General features: G+C 38.1%; 1 protein-coding gene across 6 annotated transcripts in view; it reads left to right on the top strand.

The window, feature by feature from the left end:
• SPATS2L (spermatogenesis associated serine rich 2 like) overlaps positions 1–18,053 on the top strand; it is a 163,570-nt gene that overhangs the window by 109,636 nt on the left and 35,881 nt on the right. The window lies entirely within an intron of this gene.

Genomic DNA, 18,053 nt, shown 5'->3' with positions numbered 1-18,053 from the left:
AAATTCAATTAAAGAATCAATAAATAATTAAAAAGGGAAAGAAAAACCAGGGGGAAATAATCATAACAAAGCTGTATTATGGCATTCTGTGCTTGAGTGGGTTCAAAGTATAAGCCTAAAAGAAATCTCCAGTGTGCCAATGGTAGGCATTTATCAGCTTTCTGTTAATGGAACTGGCTCAAGAAAACCTGCCCCGAGTGCTCCGCTGGGCAGCAGACTGTGAACACGTGCAACACGTGTTTTATCTTTTTATAACACCTTGACGTTCGAGATCTCTCTTTTTTAAAGTTCTATACAGAATCGTTTTCTGGGAAGGGAAAAGTTAGCTTTAAGATATATGCAGGCGGTTCAGGGGGTGTTAGTGTGACTTCCTACGTGAAAAATAACCACCCAAAGCACCATCATTTCAGGCTGTAAATATAGCAGTCTCGAGTGGGACAACGATGCATGGCAGCATGTAGCTTAGGAGTTTGGGGAGTTTGATTTAAACTTAGTACAAAATTACTTCTTTAAGCCTTGGAGTAGTTTTTTCTGGATTTCAGCATTTTTAATAACAGCTCAAATGAGATCTTTTACATAATCCAGTCGAGACCATCCTACATCCGAGTACAAAGTTGGACAAAGAGTAGCTCAAGATTTATTCTGACCAAAAATAACGCCAAGGATCATTTTTATTCCTAAGGCCCCATCTGAAGGTTTAAAGCACGTTATGACCTTGGAGTCCAATTTTCCCAAATGTTCCTCCTGCTCTATTTTTCTTAAGGCTCAGATTGCCAAAATGTATAGGTACTTATCACCTTGTAGGCCACAATAATAATAATTTGGATTCCTGTGGTGTCTTTCTCCCACTGGACACAATCCCCACTGAATAGTAAAGGAGCAGAATTGTGGGCCACCAACTGGCTCCCTGGAGATAAATTTTGGGGCGGGGCTTTCGTTGTCTCCAGCTCCTCTTGCTGGCCCCACCAGCCTTCCATTATGTCTCCTCGTCTTGTAAAGCATCCTAGGGAGCCAGCTCTTCTGTTGCCTGTTACTTGTTTCACACAGAAGCCACCGTGCTGTGTTTGCTGACGTCCACAAACCGCACTTCACTGTCTGACCTATATCACTGAACAGGAGCAGCCCCGTTCTTTTCCCTTGGCAACAGAGATTCTGTGTGTCGGCCTAATGCCTGCACAGAGCTGCTTTCTGTTCTTTAGGAATGTGGTCTGCTTGTCCCTTATGTGCGCTTCTTGTAAACAAAGGGGAAAAAAACCCCACCAGACTCTTTCACGGTATTTTTATGGTATGAGGTTCCCTACAGAATTCCAAGCAGATTTTTTTATGCTGGCGTCCCCTGCTTCAGGATTCTCTCCCCTGCCTCTCTAAACCCTGCATTGGACCAGAGGATTAGGAAAAATCAAAAAGAAGAAAGAAACTCACCTAGAACTTGAATCACAAAGCCAAGTGTGTATTTTCTAAGATTGCAACAGCGCCAGCTCTCAAATGGAAACAATATAATATTGCAGCTAAGAGCCAGGGCTTTAATATTAGGCGTGTTTGGATTCAAAGCTTGGCCTCCTCGCTTACTAGGTACGTGACCCTGGATCAGTTAACCACTCTGTATCTTGGTGTCCTAACCTACGAAATACAACTCCACTTCCCCAGACTGTGGGGGCAGTAAGTGAGATACATAAAGAGATTAGCACAGCATCTGGCACACAGTAAACCCCCAAGTCATTCCTTTAGCTCTGTAGTCAATATTTTAAAGCATCCAACATGTGACAGGGATTTTTCTAGAGGAAGTAAATAAGTCAACAGTTTTTTTCCCTCAGGAATGTTATGTTCTTTGGGGGGATGGGGAAAAAAGGTGTATGATAAACTAGAATCAACTAAGTTACCATGGTAATTATAGATTATAATAAACGTGGTGAAGGCAGCAAGTAGGAAGGAGAGCAAGGCAGGGTTTGGGGGCTGTGTGCAGCAAATCGAGATAAGGCCACGATGTGACGTGAGTGAATGAGGGGAGGACGTTTATGTTGAGGCACAAACACCTTAATTCAGGATCTGTCACACCAGGTCTTGGTGGTCTGAACAGTCGATGTTTTATTTAAACCTTAATTAAGGACTGTTTCTGAAGCTCCTGTAGAGTTATAACCATAGATTTTCTTTTAGTATTTTTTTAATTAAAGGTAGAATCATTTATTAATATATACAGCCAACATTAAGTACTGTTATATAAACATGCATTTTGAAAGTTTATTTATTTATTTTTTTTAAGATTTTATTTATTTATTTTTGGGGGGGGGGGGAGAGAGAGGGAGAGAGAGAGAAAGACATCAATGTGCGGTTGCTGGGGGTTATGGCCTGCAAGCCAAGAATGTACCCTGGCTGGGAATCGAACCTGGGACCCTTTGGTTCCCAGCCCGCGCTCAATCCACTGAGCTATGCCAGCCAGGGCCGAAAGTTTATTTTTTAAGTACATAACATATTATCACTGTCACTCCTTAATAATTATTCTAGCATCTGCATACTGGGTGTTAACTCTTGTTTCTAGTTGTTTAGCCTCAGCCCCAGCTTCCGACAGCACTGTGTCTGGGCTGTTCGGATAATATCAGGGGGAGCCGTAAGGTGCCTCTCCAATGACCAAGACCTCTGTTCCCTTTCCCTGCCTACGATGAAGCAGAAAGAGACAGACACGGATGTAGTGACGTGAGGGCACACGAAATGTGAAACCCCTCGGGTATTTTCTGCCGCCTAGGTGGAGCGAAGCCTGGAGACCCTTCCCGTCTCTTTCTCATGTACAACCTGCTTGGGCTGCAACCCTACAGCAAAAACACAAAACAACTCATCTCTGACTCGCTGAAGGCCTTCCTGACTTCGCACCCGTACTTGTTGTGGTGGTTTCAGTTACAGGCTGCACTAAACGGAATGCACTCCTTGCAGACAACAGAAGTCCTTCCAAAACTTTCTTTGAACAAATATTTAAATGGTTCTATCAAAATGCAGTGAGAATTCAGCCTGTTTTGCAAGGAACTAAATTAGCAAACAAATCAAATTAACATGCCTACCTGCTGTCATTGACAGCTTTAATTCATTGACTTTATTATCTATTAGCTTTTAATATAAATAAACCTGTAGAGGTATCAATGACACATAAGACCTTGTAAAGACAATAAACAAAACTAAAAGACTTGTTTTCAATTAGAAAGTTACCAGCTTTGTGCCCTCTGAGCTAAGTTAAGTTAATAGGACTTGAGTGAAATAATGAAGTCTTACCTGTATTTGATAAAGATGTTCGGAAAAGGCAGAACTGGCCGACGGTATTTCTTCTCTATAAACCTACCTGTTTTGGTGTCTGTTCCAAAGTTATTGCTCCCTCTGAATATCTGTTAGTTACCCTGTCACGCAGTGACAGAAGAGTGAGGAACGTGAACGTACAGTCGAGGTGTACGATAACTATACCGTGAAAAGAGTTTTCCCGGGCCCTCATCACAGACCGTTCTTCTCTAGCATCTCAGGACGTTTAACTTTACTCACTGTTCTCCGTTTCTTCCCCTCTCTCTCACCTATCAACCTTTTTATTATGGCTAACAGCCCCATCACTCCAAAGTAATTTATCCCCCTGAATTTACTACTGACCTCCATGTATTGAATATAGCAGACATTTTTCTTTTTAAAAAAGAGAGGTGTTTATTTTTCTTGTGCAGAGGGAGGAGTTTAGAAGTGGTTGGGTGGTTTACATGGTCATCAAGGACCTACATTCCTTACATTTTTTTGTTCAACTAAAATGTAGGCATTCATAGGCAAAGTGTCTCATGGTTCAAACTGGCTGCTGAAAGGCCTGCAAACACATCAGCTTTTCCAGGCAGGAGGTAGGAAGCAAAGGGCATGGAAAAAGGTACATTTTCTAGATGAAACAGCCTTCTATAAGAAGCCTCCCTCATAGACATTTTTCAACTTTTACTTTCTCCCTTTTTTTAAGCAACATTCAGCACTATTGACCACTCTATCCTTGACCACTCTATTGTGTCCCTTTGGTTTCTGGGACATGACGCTCTCTTCATTTTCCTCTCCATCTTTATTGATTTTCTGTTTCCTTTGGGAGTTGTTATTCTCTATCTGACTGTTAATTGTTGAAGCTTGTCACGGCTTAGTTGGTCCCAAGGCCTTATATAAAGCTGTACTCTCTTCTTGGATCGTTTCAGCTGTGCCCTAACTTTAATGGAAGCGGACTCACAAACTCATCTTCCCAGTCCAGCCTACTCTCTGAACTACAGACTCTTCCATGACACTTTCACTTTGACATTTCAGAGCACTTCAGCATGACCAAACGAACTCATGATCTCTCCCCGGTTAACTTTTCTTTCAGCGTTCCTGGCCTTGCTGCACCATCCATCCCACTGTGCAAGTCGGAACTATAGGCATCACTTATGGCATCTTCCTCTCTCACTCCACATTTTCAGTTAATCACCAAGTCCTATTGATTTTAATTTCCAAGTATTCCTAGAATCCATCTGATTTTTAAATAATTTCTTTATTATATTTTTATTACCATGTATTCCTCTTACAGCTCCTCTTCCCTACAATCACCACACTGCTGTCCATGAGTCCTTTTTCTGTTCCTCCCCCCTTACCTGTCATCCTGCTATCTATGAGTCTGTATCTGTTTTTCTTGTTAGTTTAGTTTGTTCATTAGATTCCATATATGAGTGAAATCATATGGTATTTGTATTTCTCTGCCTGACTTATTTCACTTAGCATAATGTTCTCCAGGTCCATCCATACTGTTGCAAAGGGTAAAACTTTCTTGTTTTTTACAGCTGATTAGCTATAAAAATGTTTTTTACATTTCCATTGTGTAAATGTCCCATAGTTGTTTTATCCACTCAATTTACTGATGGACCCTTGGGCTGCTTCCATATCTTGTTAATTGTGAATAATGCTGCAGTGAACATAGGGGTGCTTATGTTCTTTCAAATTAGTGTTTTGGGTTCCTTAGGATGTATTCCCAGAAGTGGAAACATTGAGTCAAAAGGTAGATCCATTTTTAATTTTTTGAGGTATCTCCATATGGCTTCCCATAGTGGCTGCACCAGTCTGCATTCCCACCAGCTGTGCAGAAGATAGGGCTTTCTCTTCTCCACATCCTCACCAGCACTTGTTGTTTGTTGATTTATTGATGACAGCCATTCTGACAGGTGTGAGATGATATCTCATTGTGGTTTTCATTTGCATTTCTCTCATGATTAGTGACATTGAACATCTTTTCATATGTCTATTGGCCATCTGTATGTCCTCTTTGGAGAAATGTCTATTAAGGTCCTTTGTCCATTTTTTAATTGGGTTGTTTGTTTGGTTCTTGTGGTATTGAGTTTCAAAGTTCTTTGAAAATTTTGGATATTAACCCCTTATCAGATGTATCAGCAAATATGTTCTCCCATTCATTAGGCTGCCTTTTTATTCTGTTGATGTTTTCCTTTGCTGTGCAAAAACTTTTTAGTTTGATGTAGCCCCATTTGTATACTTTTTTCTTTTGTTTCCCTTGCCTGGGGAGATATATCCGATAAAATATTGCTATGAGCAATGTCCAAGATTTTGCTGCCCATGTTTTCTTCTATGATTTTTATGGCTTTGGATCAAAGATTTAAGCCTTTAAACTATTTTGAATTTATTCTTGTGTGTAGCGTAAGAAGGTGGTCTGGTTTCATTTTTCTGCCCATAACTGTCCAATTTTCCCAACACCATTTATTGAATAAACTATCTTTAGCCTATTGTATGTACTTGCTTCCTCTGTTGAATATTCATTGACTATAAAGGTGAGGGTTTATTTCTGGGCTCTCTTTCTGCTTCATTGATCTATGTGTCTTTTTATGCCAGTTCCATGATGTTTTGATTACTATGGCCTTGTAGTATAGTTTGATATTAGGTAGCATGATTCCCCCAACTTTGTTCTTCTTTCTCAGGATGGCTGTTGCTATGTGGGACCTCTTGTGGTTCCATACAAATTTTTGAAATAATTGTTCTAGTTCTGTGAAATATGTCATTGGAATTTTGATAGGAATTGCATTGAATCTGTAAATTGCTTTAGGTAGTATGGACATTTTAATGATGTTAATTCTTCCTATCCGTGAACATGGTATGTGCTTCCATTTATTTGTATCTTCTTTAGTTTCTTTCTTCAGTGTCTTATGATTTTCTGAGTACAGGTCTTTTACATCCTTGGTTAGATTCATCCTTGGGTATTTTATTCTTTTTGAAGCAATTGTAAATGGGATTGCTTTTTAAATTTCCCTTTCTGTCAGTTCCTTATTGGCATATAACAATGCAACTGATTTCCAGATATTAACTTTGTATCCTGCTACTCTGCTGAATTCACTTATTATTTCTTGTAGTTTCTTGGTGGAATCTTTGGGGTTTTCTATGTACAGAATCATGTCATTTGCAAATAAAGACAGTTTTTCTTCTTCCTTTTTATTTGGATGCCTTTTATTTCTTCTTCTTGTCTGATTACTGTAGCTAGGACTTCCAGTACTATGTTGAATAAGAAAGATGAAAGAAGATCTCCCTGTCTTGTTCCTGATCTGAAGGGGAACAGTTGTAGTTTTTGCCCATTGAGTATGATGCTGGCAGTGGGTTTGCCATATATGGTCTTTATTATGTTTAGGTATGTTCCCTCTAAGCCCATTTTGCTGAGAATTTTTATCATAAATGGTGCTGAATTTTTTCAGATGCGTTTTCTGCATCTATAGAAATGATCATGTGGTTTTGATCCTTCATTTTGTTTATGTGATGAATCACATTTATTGATTTGGTGATGTTTTACCAACCTTGAATTCCTGGAATAAATCTCACTTGATCATAGTGTTTGATCTTTTTGATGCATTGCTGTGTTTAGTTTGCTAATATTTTGTCAAGGATTTTAGTGTCTATATTCATCAAGTATATTAGTCTATAACTTTTTTAGTAGACTTTATCTGGTTTTGGAATTAGGATAATGCTGGCTTCATAAAATGAGTTTGGGAGCCTTTCCTCCTCTTGAATTTTAAGAAATAGTTTGAGAAGGAGACGTGTTAGTTTTTCTCAGAATGTTTGGTAAAATTCACCTGTGAAGCCATCAGGTCCAGGGTTTTGTTTGTTGGGAGTTTTTTGGCTACTGCTTCAATTTCACTAGGTGTAATCTGTCTATTCAGATTCTCTGATTCTTCCTGATTTCATTTTGGAAGACTGTATGTTTGTACGAATTTATTCATTTTGTCCAGGTTGTCCAGTTTGTTGGCATATAGTTGTTCATAATACTTTCTTAAAATCCTTTGTATTTCTATGATGTCAGTTGTTATTCCTCCTCTTTCATTTCCGATTTTATTTACTTGGGTCCTCTCTCTTTTTTTCTTTATGAGTCTGGTTAAAGGTTTGTTTATGCTGTTTATCTTCTCAAAGAAACAGCTCTTGGATTCATTGATCTTTTGTATTATTTTTTAGACTCTATTTTGTTTATTTCTGCTCTGATCTTTATTATTTCCTTCCTTCTACTCACTTTGAGCTTTGTTTGTTGTTCTTTTTCAAGTTCCTTTAAATGTAAAGTTAGATTGTTTTTTGAGGTTTTCCTTGTTTTTTGACATTTGATAATGCTATGAATTTCCCTCTTAGGATTGCTATCTCTGGGTTGCACAGATTTTGAATTGTTGTGTTCTCATTTTCATTTCTTTTAAGCTTTCTTTTGACTTCTTCCTTGACCTCGTTGTTGACCTATTCATTGTTTAATGACATGTTATTTAGCTTCCATGTCTTTGTGTGTTTTCAGTGTTCTTGTGACTGATCTCTAGTGTCATTGCACTGTGGTCAGAGAAGATACTTGATGTGATTTCCATATTCTTAAATGTATTGAGATTTGTTTTGTATCCTAATATGTGGTCTATCATAGAAAATGTTCCATATGCTCTTGAAAAGTATGTATATTCTGCTGCTTTGGGGTGAAATGTTCTGAAGTTATCAATTAAATCCATTTGACCTAGTGTGCTGTTTAGGGCCACTATCTTCTTGTTGATTTTCGGTCTGGAAGATCTACCCATTGAAGTCAAAAGGATGTTAATGTCCCCGACTATGACTGTATTCCTGTCAACCTCTCCCTTTATGTCCATCAAGATTTGCTTTATATATTTAGGTGCAATAATGTTTATTAGGGTTATAACCTCTTATTGAATTGTTCCCTTTATCATTATGTAGTGTCCTTCTTTGTCTCTTACTATATAGCCTTGGTTTTAAAGTCTGTTTTGTTGGATATAAGTATTGCTACCCCAGCTTTTTTTCCCTTTCCATTTATATGAAATATCTTTTTCCATCCCTTTACTTTTAGCCTGTGTGTATCTTTTGTTCTGAGGTGGGTCTCTTAGAGGCAGCATATATATGGGTTTTGTTTTCTTATCCATTCAGCTACCCCATGTCTTTTGATTGGAGCATTTAAGCCATTTACATTTAAGGTGATTATTGATAGATAAGTACTTTGTGCCATTTTATTGTTAGATTATTTTCCTATCCTCTTTTTTTTCTTTCCCTTTTTCCTCGTCTTAAAGCAAGCTTCTTCACATTTGTTGCAGAACTGGTTTGGTGTTAACAAACTCCTTTAGCTTTTTCTTGTCTAGGAAGCTCCTTATTTCTCTTTCAATTTTAAATGATAGCCTTGCTTGGTAAAGTAGCCTTGGTTATATAGGTCCTTGCTTTTCATGATCTTGAATACTTCATGCCACTCCCTTGGTGACCTGAAATGTTTCTGTTGAGAAATCAGATGACAGTCTAAATTGTGCTCCCTTGTATGTAACTACTTGCTTTGCTCTTTCACCTTTAGGATTCTCGCCTTGTCTTTAAGCCTTGACATTTTAATTATGGTGTGTCTAGGTATAGGCCTCTTTGGGTCCAACCTGTTTGCTACTCTCTGAGTTTCCTGGACTTGTGTGTCTTTTTTCTTTATCAGATTAGGGAAGTTTTCAGTCATTATTTCTTCAAATAGGTTCTCTATCCCTTGCTTGCTCTCTTCTTCTGGTATTCCCATGATGTGGATGTTGTTGTGCTTCATGTTGTCCAAAATGTTTCTTAAACCTTTCTCATTTTTTAAAATGATTTTTTTCCTTTTTGTTCCTCTGCCTGGTTGTTATTCCTTCCACAGTATTATTTATTTCACATACTGAACTCTTAATTTCTGACTGGTCCTTTTTTATGGTTTCTATGTCTTTTTTAATGCTGTTACATATCCTTATAATCATTACTCTAAACTTTCTATCTGATACATTGCTTGCCTCCATTTCTTCTAGTTCTTCTTCTGGAGAATATTGTTATGTTTTCATTGGGGTCTCTTTCTTTGTCTTCCCTTTTTGGCCGCTTCTTTGTATTTTTTTTCTATGTTTTAGGTAGGTCTGCAAGACATGGTGTACACCTAAGTCAAACCCTGTCTGTGACTGCCCTGGACAACCTGCTTGGAGTTATCAGTGATCCACAGCATGTGGCTCTCTCTGCGGGGACTGGGTGTGTGCAGAAAGAACCAGGCTGTGCACCAAGGCCAGTTTTAACAAGCATTAGGCCCGGGGGTGGGTCAGTTGAAGCCTCAGAGCTCCCAGCCATCCACCTCTGCCTGTAGGTTTTCAGAAGGGTTAAAGAGTGAAAAATCTTCCAGCTGTACTCCTCAGCAGCAGGACTTAAGTACCACAGGGTGGGGCAGAGTAATTCCTGTGAGTGGCATTGCTTCCCTTCAGGTTGATGCCACTTGGAGGGGATTGCTCTGACTGAGCAAGATGGCTCCTGCAGAATGGGGAATGACTCAGCACAGGGATGCTAGAGGCTCTTCCTTCAGTTCTCTCTCCAGAGCCACCAGTCCCAGTCCCTCCTCAAGCGTCTCTAGTCCATTCTGCCCTTCCTCTGCCAGAGCCCAGGGTAAGTGGCTGCAAATGGAATTTTGTGCATTGGCCCTTTAAGAGTCTCCAGGTGTCTTTCCCTGACAGACAGAAACCCCAATGTTTTTCACAGCCTTATGTTATTTAGGTTCCTTTCCCTGCTCTGGTGCTGTAGGCTGGCAGAGCCCAGCTTGGGATTTAGACACCACACTTCTCAAGGGGAACTCCCCAACTGCTGAAATATCCCTCCGGAACTTCAGCTGCTGCCTGTGGGAGTCCAGCCAGCCCTCCTGCACCTCCTCCTCACTTCCAGTCTGTATCCCTACCAGTCTCATTGTGGTGAAGTGGCTTCTTCCAACTCTCCAGAGTTATAAGGCTTCTCTCCAGCTAGTGTTCAGGTGGTTATTCAGAATGATTTTTCTATAATTTACTTATAATTCCAGTTTGGTCCTGGAAGGAGGTTAGTGTAGCTTCCACTGACTCCTCTGCCATCCTGGGTCTCCCTGTCCATTTCTCACTGTCTGCCTTCTACCTTCCCTGCAAAACCACCATCCTCTCTTGCCTGTACTGCTACCGTAGTCCACTCATTAATCTCGTAGCATTCATTCTTGTTCCCCTCTATATCATTCTCTGTCCTGTAATCTTTTCATAATAAAAATGAGCACTTAAGACAAAAACCAAAAGTCTTACCTCGGCCCGGCATAGTCTGGTCCCTATGTTCTGCTGCAGCCTCATCTTATGGCTTCCTTATTCTTACTCCCTCTACTCCAGCCATGCTGGTCTCCTTTCAGTCCCTCACACTGGCCATGTATCTCAGTCAGGTTCACATCAGGAGACAGGGCCACACTGGTTATTTGAGTGGGAGAAATGTAATAGAAAGAACTGCTAACTAAAACAACAGAAAGTAGTTAACTACTAAAAGAAGTAAGGGAAGAGTCTAAGGGGTCTAGACTTAGTAAGAAAGAAGTTACTATCTCCAGGAAGATTTGACAATAAAGGAAATTTGTCAAATTTTTGGACTAGGAGCGTCCCCCAATCCAAGACTAACAATTCTAACCTCAACAAAGAAGGTATATGGCTACCAGAGAAACATGAAGCCTTATGGGGTTTGGGGGGCATGAACTGAGCTGTTCTGTAGAAGAGACCCACCACTGCCAGAGGGTTTCGAGAGACTGGAACTGCTCAAAGCCACTGCCATAGTTGGGGCCAAAGCAGGGACCACGCATGAGAGTGGCTGCTGTTTCCTGTGATGAATCCTAGTGGTAATAAGGACCAACACCTAGAAGTGTGTTCCTATCCTTATAGCCTTGCAAGACCACTTTATTGCCCTCTCCTGACAAAGCTAACATCTGCGAGCTAGGAAGAGAAACTTGTTTACAGGGTCCTGCTCCAGCATCACAAAGAAGGGTAAAGAGAGACAATAACTTGATAACTGGCGCACAGTGCTTCCTCCTGCCTCCACAGTTGTCTCTGCCAGGGATGCGCTTTCCACCTCTTTGCCTGTCCAGTTCATGTGATTTTTAAGTGAGTTTAGAATGTACTTTCACCCTCTTTCCCTGATGAGTTCATGTGATTTTAAGGGAGCTTAAGTGCTTTTTCCTTGGGGAATTTTTTCTTGGTATCCCTAAGTTAAGATGCTAATTGCACGTTTCAGAATACGATGTACTTTCCTTTCATAACATTTATCACAGTTGGAATTCTACATTTGTTTGTGTGGTGATTTGATTTATTTGTCTTCCTATTGGACTTCAAGTTCTGGAAAGGTGGGGACCACGTCTGTCTTTGATCACCACTGTACTTCTGGTGCCTAGAACTGAATGTAATGGGCACTCAAACAAGTCTTTTTCATGTCCTCTATTGAATTATTAGTGACAAAATATTCATAGAAGTGTAGTTTAATTAATTTGTTAAGCTGCTATGCTGCTTTTTAAAGGTAATTATAAATTTTGTATTTCTGTTTTTAAAAGAAATTTATACTAATTGAAGAAATTTGAAATGCAGTAAGATTTAAGGAAAAATAATAATCCTACCTCCCAAAAACAACCACTGTTAAATTTTATTTCAGAAATTTTTAAATGTACAGATATATATGTACATGTTATATTTTTTCAAATACCATATTATAGTATATAAAGTTTTATATTCTTTTTACTTAACATGACATTATAAACATAACCTCATATCATTATATGGCCTTTAAAATAATGATTTTAATGGCTGCACTGTATTTATGAATTTGCCATATTTCTTTTAATTATTACCAAACTGTTGTCCTTGTAGATTGTTTCCATCTGCTTGCTGTTATAAACAATGCTGTACCAAACATACCTGTGTATAAATCTTTATGAACAACTTTGATTATTTCCTTGGCATATTTTTCTAGAAGTGGAATTATTGCATTCATAAGGGTATGAATATTTTTGAAGTTATTAATATATCACTGTCTAGAAAAACTATACTAATCTCATTGATTTTTATTTGTAAAATTGATCTTTGGGAAATAGATATGTAAGATATTTAATTTTCATTTACATGTCTTCTTTTGTGAATATTTAAGAATTCTGAAGTCAAACATCAAAGAACTACCAAAATATTATTATCAGTTATCATAAAACGTTCTCATACTCACTTAAGTACTTAGGTAACATGTTTTAAGTACACAGACATTAGGAATTTTAGACAGTTTTATAACAACAAATTATACTTTGTTTACCAAATATTTAGGTAAAACTACAATACTAAGTTAATCATTATCAGATGACATGCTTTACTGAAATTGAATGTATAGGACATTATGAAACCATCTTGACTCAATAAGTTAAAATAATTATTTTAGAACTACTCTATATTTAATACCATTCTTTTTTTATTTTATTTTAATCATTGTTCAAGTACAGTTTTCTCCCTTTTACTCCCAATCCAGCCCACCCTCCCACCCTCCCCACTTCCCTCCCATTACTACCCTCCCCCTAGTTTTTGTCCATGTGTCCTTTAAATTTGTTCCCGTGAACCCTTCCCATTGTCCCCTGAAATTCCCTCTTCTCTCCCCTGTGGTCACTGTCAGCCTGTCCTCTATTTCAGTGTCTTTGGTTATTTTTTGCTTGTTTCTTTGTTTTGTTGTTTAGGTTCCTGTTAAAGGTGAGATCATATGGTATTTGTCTTTCACTGCCTGGCTTTTTTTGCTTAGCATAATGGTTTCCAGCTCCACCCAAGCCGTTGCAAAGGGTAGGAGCTCCTTCTTTCTTTCTGCTGCATAGAATTCCATTGTGTAAATGTACCATAGTTTTTTGATCCATTCATTTACTGAATGGCATCTAGGTTGCTTCCAGCATCTAGCTATTGTAAATTGTGCTGCTATGAATATTGGGGTGCAAAGGTTCTTTTGTATTGGTGTTTCAGTGTTCTTAGGATATAGTTCCAGCAGTGGAATTGCAAGGTCAAAAGGCAGATCCATTTTTAGTTTTCTGAGGAAGTTCCATACTGCTTTCCATAATGGTTGTACCAGTCTGCAGTCCCACCAACAGTGCACTAAGGACCCCTTTTCTCCACAACCTCTCCAACACTTGTTGTTTATGATGGCCATTCTGACTGGTGTGAAGTGGTATGTCATTGTGGTTTTAATTTGCATCTCTCTGATAGCTAGCGATATTGAACTTCGTTTCATGTGTCTTTGGATTTTCTGTATGTCCTCCTTGGAGAAGTGTCTGTTCAAGTCCTTTGCCCATTTTTTAATTGGATTCCTTGTCTTCTTAGAGTGTAGTCCTGTAAGTTCTTTATATATTTTGGAGATTAAACCCTTGTCTGAGATATTAATACAATTCTTAAAGTTAGATTTGAATTCTTTGTGTACTTCTTTCAATCTACTTATAAGTGCATAAAGCTTTCACTAAAAAGTAAAAACTAAAGACAAAAAAAAAGTTCACAGAAACTTTGAAATCTGAACACATACATGGCTGTACATATATTACAAAAATCTTTGAATCCAAGTTCATATATTTCTCTCAAGAGGAAGATTTGTTTTCTTTGGTGCTGTTAATAAAAGACAACCACCACAGTTTATGTTTTGCTATGTAAAATAACTCAAGTAAAGGACAAATTCAATATGTAAGTTGATACCAAGATTTAGTCACTGGAAAATTGAAAGTCCTCAGTATTGAAGAGTTAATTATGAGAACAATAGCATGCATTACAATTGATTATAAATGGGTATCAATTGACTGGAAAATAATTCAGCCATGCGTATCTATAACTTTTTTAAGAAAAAGAAAAGCACGTGTATTTCTTCATCACAAACCCCACTGAATTTTTTAATGTAGAAATCTACAATAATGAAGAAAACTAAAAGGAGGGCCTCAGTTAACAGAGGAGGGAAAGTTGATGGAGGAGGTTTGACAGATGAAGCAGAGTATAGGGAGCTACAGCATAGAATTACAAGGGAGGGAGCTTTAGCCAGGAGGAGGAGGACTGTCCAGCAAAGAATGGAGAAGCTCCAGATTTAGTCAGAAGGCAGGGTGGAGGGCAAGCTTAAGAAAAGAGGTATACCCTGACTGGTGTGGCTCACTTAAGTATCATCCCACAAACTGGAACGTTGCAGGTTCAATTCCCAGTCAGGACATATGTCTGGGTGTGGGTTCAGTCCCAGCTGGGGTGCATATGAAAGGCTCCTGATTTGTTTCTCACACCAGTGTTTCTCTCCCTCTCTTTCTCCCTCCCTTCCCCTCCCTCTAAAAAAAGAGAAAGAAAAGAGGTATAAAACAGGGGAATTAAATCAAGGTATTTTAAGAAACAGTCCACTATACCCATACTATCTCTTCTACTCCAACTTGTTCCATAAGATGCCTAATATTTACCTCCAAGACAAAAAAAAAAAGCAGGGGAAGAGAGCAGAGCATGATCTAGTTATTTTAATGACCTACTAGAACAAAAACTATTTGAAGGAAAATAACAAAATCCAACACTTCTGAGAGTGTCATCCACAATGTTCAGCACCCAACTTTAAAAATTACTAGACATGGGGAAAAGCAAAAAAATGTGACCTATTAATGAAGAGAAAAATTAGTCATCAGAAGCAAACCTATAGATCACCCAGATATTTGAGTCAGCAGACAAGAAGTATAATTATGTTTCTAAAATTTACAGAAAAAAAGGAATATAAAGGATAAAGAGAAGGAAAATTTCAGGAGAGATAAAAATAATGAATTGGAAACCCTAGAACTAAAAAGTACAGTGTCTAAAAAAAATTAAAAGAAGTCATCAGATGTACTTGACAGCTATTTGGACAATGAGGAAGAAAGGACTAGTGAACCTAAGGACAGGTCAAAAGAAATTATCCAAACTAAAGACCATAACCCTGACTGATGTAGCTCGGTGGCTTGAGTGCCAGCTTGCAAACCTAAACTGAAGAACAGAGGGAAAAAGATTTTTTAAAAAGAAAGAAACCAGAAGAATGAGACCAATATAATCTTATCAAAACCTGACAAAGTCATTATAAGAAAAATTACAGAATAATATTGATCATGAATAAAGAAGCAAAATTCTCAACAAGATATTTGCAAATTGAAGTAAGATATATATGATATAAAGAGTATACTTGGTCTTCATAATAATATATGATATATTATTTATAATGTATATAAATACTATGTATTATTATTATATAATATATTGTATATATTTTATATATATATATATATATATATCTCACCATGGCCAAATGTACTCTTTCTCAAGAATACAGCATTGGTTTAACATTTAAAAAACTAATCAATGTGACTTACTATATTAGCAAAATAAAGGAGAACAACAATACGATTATCTCAAAATGAAGCAAAATGAAATCACTTGGCAAAATAAAAACTTCTAGCAAATTAGAAATATAAGAGAACTTCCTGATAATCATGAAATATCTACAGCTAATATCATACTTAATAATAAAATATGGAATGCAATTTCTCCAGATCAAGATTGATGCCAGGATGCTTATTCTGCATTGTACTAGCATTCCTAATCATCCAGTCAGGCAACATTGGAAAGGAGGAAGTCAAACTTCATTTTCATTATAGCCTATGTAGAAAACTTTAAGACATCTACAACAAAACAGAAACACTAGTAGCTACATTTAAAAAGTAAAAAGAAATGGGTAAATTAAATTGGGTAATATATTTTGTCTAACTTAATATACCCAAAATAATAACATTTTGACATGTGATCAATATTTTTAAATTATCAAAGTTTTTTTGTACCGAGTCTGTAAATTTTAGTGTGTATTTTATACTTACAGCATATTGAGACAAGCCACATTTCATGTGTTCAACAGTCACAGGTGGCTAGTGGGTACCTTATTAGACAGAACTATGAATCAATGCTAAGTCAGCTACATTCTATGGAAGTTTACGAGTGGAGTCCAGAAAGGCAGAGGATTATTGGTGATTCTGGCCTGTAATGTTAGAGGAAAACTACTATAGCCAGGGGAGCACTCCCATTATTCTAATGAACCTAATTCTGTTATAGCTGAATAACTCCCTACCAACTTTCATCTGAAAGAGCTTCAGAGTTTTACTATATTTGAAAATACATGTGCAAATAGAATATCCAAGTAGTCTTTGAGAACTTTGTATCATCCCAGTGTTCAGTGATCCCACCAGTAATGAGACAGTTTTTCAGGAACCCCCTCCAAAAAAATACTTCTACTCAAATTTCTCAATAAGTATATGTTGAATGAATGATGAAATGAACCAATAGCCCACATATCAGTTTTCTGATACACAAACAAAAATATTTTCAACTCTAGGTTAATGAGCCTATGATCATTTGCATGCTTGTCTTCAGTAAAATTCTTTTGCATTCCACAGAATAATTTTTTTCCTTAGGTCATTATTTCCATCAGGTTATCATATAAATCCCCTCATTTTTAAGTGTAAGACTAATTTACTACATCATTCACAATGCGCTTTATTTTAGTTTCTCGATTTATAATATTTCATCAAGGCTGAATCTTCACTATGATATAGAGAGGGAGTGAGTTGCAACCAGCCTGTACTTAATCACTGTTTTAACAAAACATTTATAGACTCATCAGAAACCTAGTTATTCGTCTTATGCAGTAGAATTTTTCCAGGTGGGCAGTGCCACCCACCCTCACCCCACAGAATGACCTGGTGGGTAGAATCCTGGGCCCATGGATGAATCAGAACCTCTGAGGTTCTCATGCACACTGAAGTTTGACCACCACAGCCTACAGTGAACTTCCACTTTGGTGTAATGAAAGCTTCCGAAGAACCTTTCTGGGTGAGGAAACTAAGGCTCAGAGATGTTAAGTGGCTTGCCCAGGGTCACCTAGCAAGTAATTACCAGAGCCCAAACACCTACCCAGGTCTTGTGGGTCCAAGTACAAGGTTCTTTCTATTCCCAGAATATCTGCTAATCTTCTGGGGATTCTATTAAATGTTTCATTACTGGAGGAAATGCTGTTTTTGGTATGTAATTACTATGTTCCCTGCCTTTGTTGAACATTTCCTGGTGTACTGTAATTTCCCTTTAAGTCAATTTAAAGAGTGCTCATCATTTAGCCCATAAAACATATGCTATGCTTTCCTGATTGTAGGTATGAATGATGGATTCTCACTTACACTTCTCATAGGTGAGCTAATGTCGAAAATCAAATCGACTAAGACCCAGATCGTATTCTTTTGCACCCTGTGAGTGCAAGTCTCTATAATGTTTGTGATGGTGTCGGGAAAACCGTTCTTTGGTTCTTTTTTTTCTATGAAATCTAAGTGTACTTTAATTCAATCACAATTCTACAGCTAGCTATTGAGCCAGACACAAGTACTGGGGCCTCCAAAATGAATCATATTTTAATATTTGCCTTCAAGGAAGTCATAGTCTCTCCAAGGCAAAGGCAAGGGGCAGACATGTAAGTATCGTGTTAAAACATAGCCCTCGAAGTTTTCGCAAGGCACGGTGGGAGTAGAGAGAAGTGAGGCAGGTGGCTGTCTGGAAAGGGGCGGACTTTCACTGAGATGACGTTGTGCTCTGTTTGAGTGAGCGCCCCAGTCAGCCAGAAAAGTGAAGTCGTTCCTACAGGGCCATCAGTACTTAGGGAAGATCAGAACGTGGGTCTCCCACATCCAGACGTGCACTTTTTCCGCTACACCCAGCTTTCTCCAAGACCCTGGCTTTCAAAACCAC

Source organism: Phyllostomus discolor, chromosome 4 (assembly GCF_004126475.2).
Source record: "Phyllostomus discolor isolate MPI-MPIP mPhyDis1 chromosome 4, mPhyDis1.pri.v3, whole genome shotgun sequence".
Taxonomy (NCBI): Eukaryota; Metazoa; Chordata; class Mammalia; order Chiroptera; family Phyllostomidae; genus Phyllostomus; species Phyllostomus discolor.
This window is presented reverse-complemented; position numbering and strand designations above follow the sequence as displayed.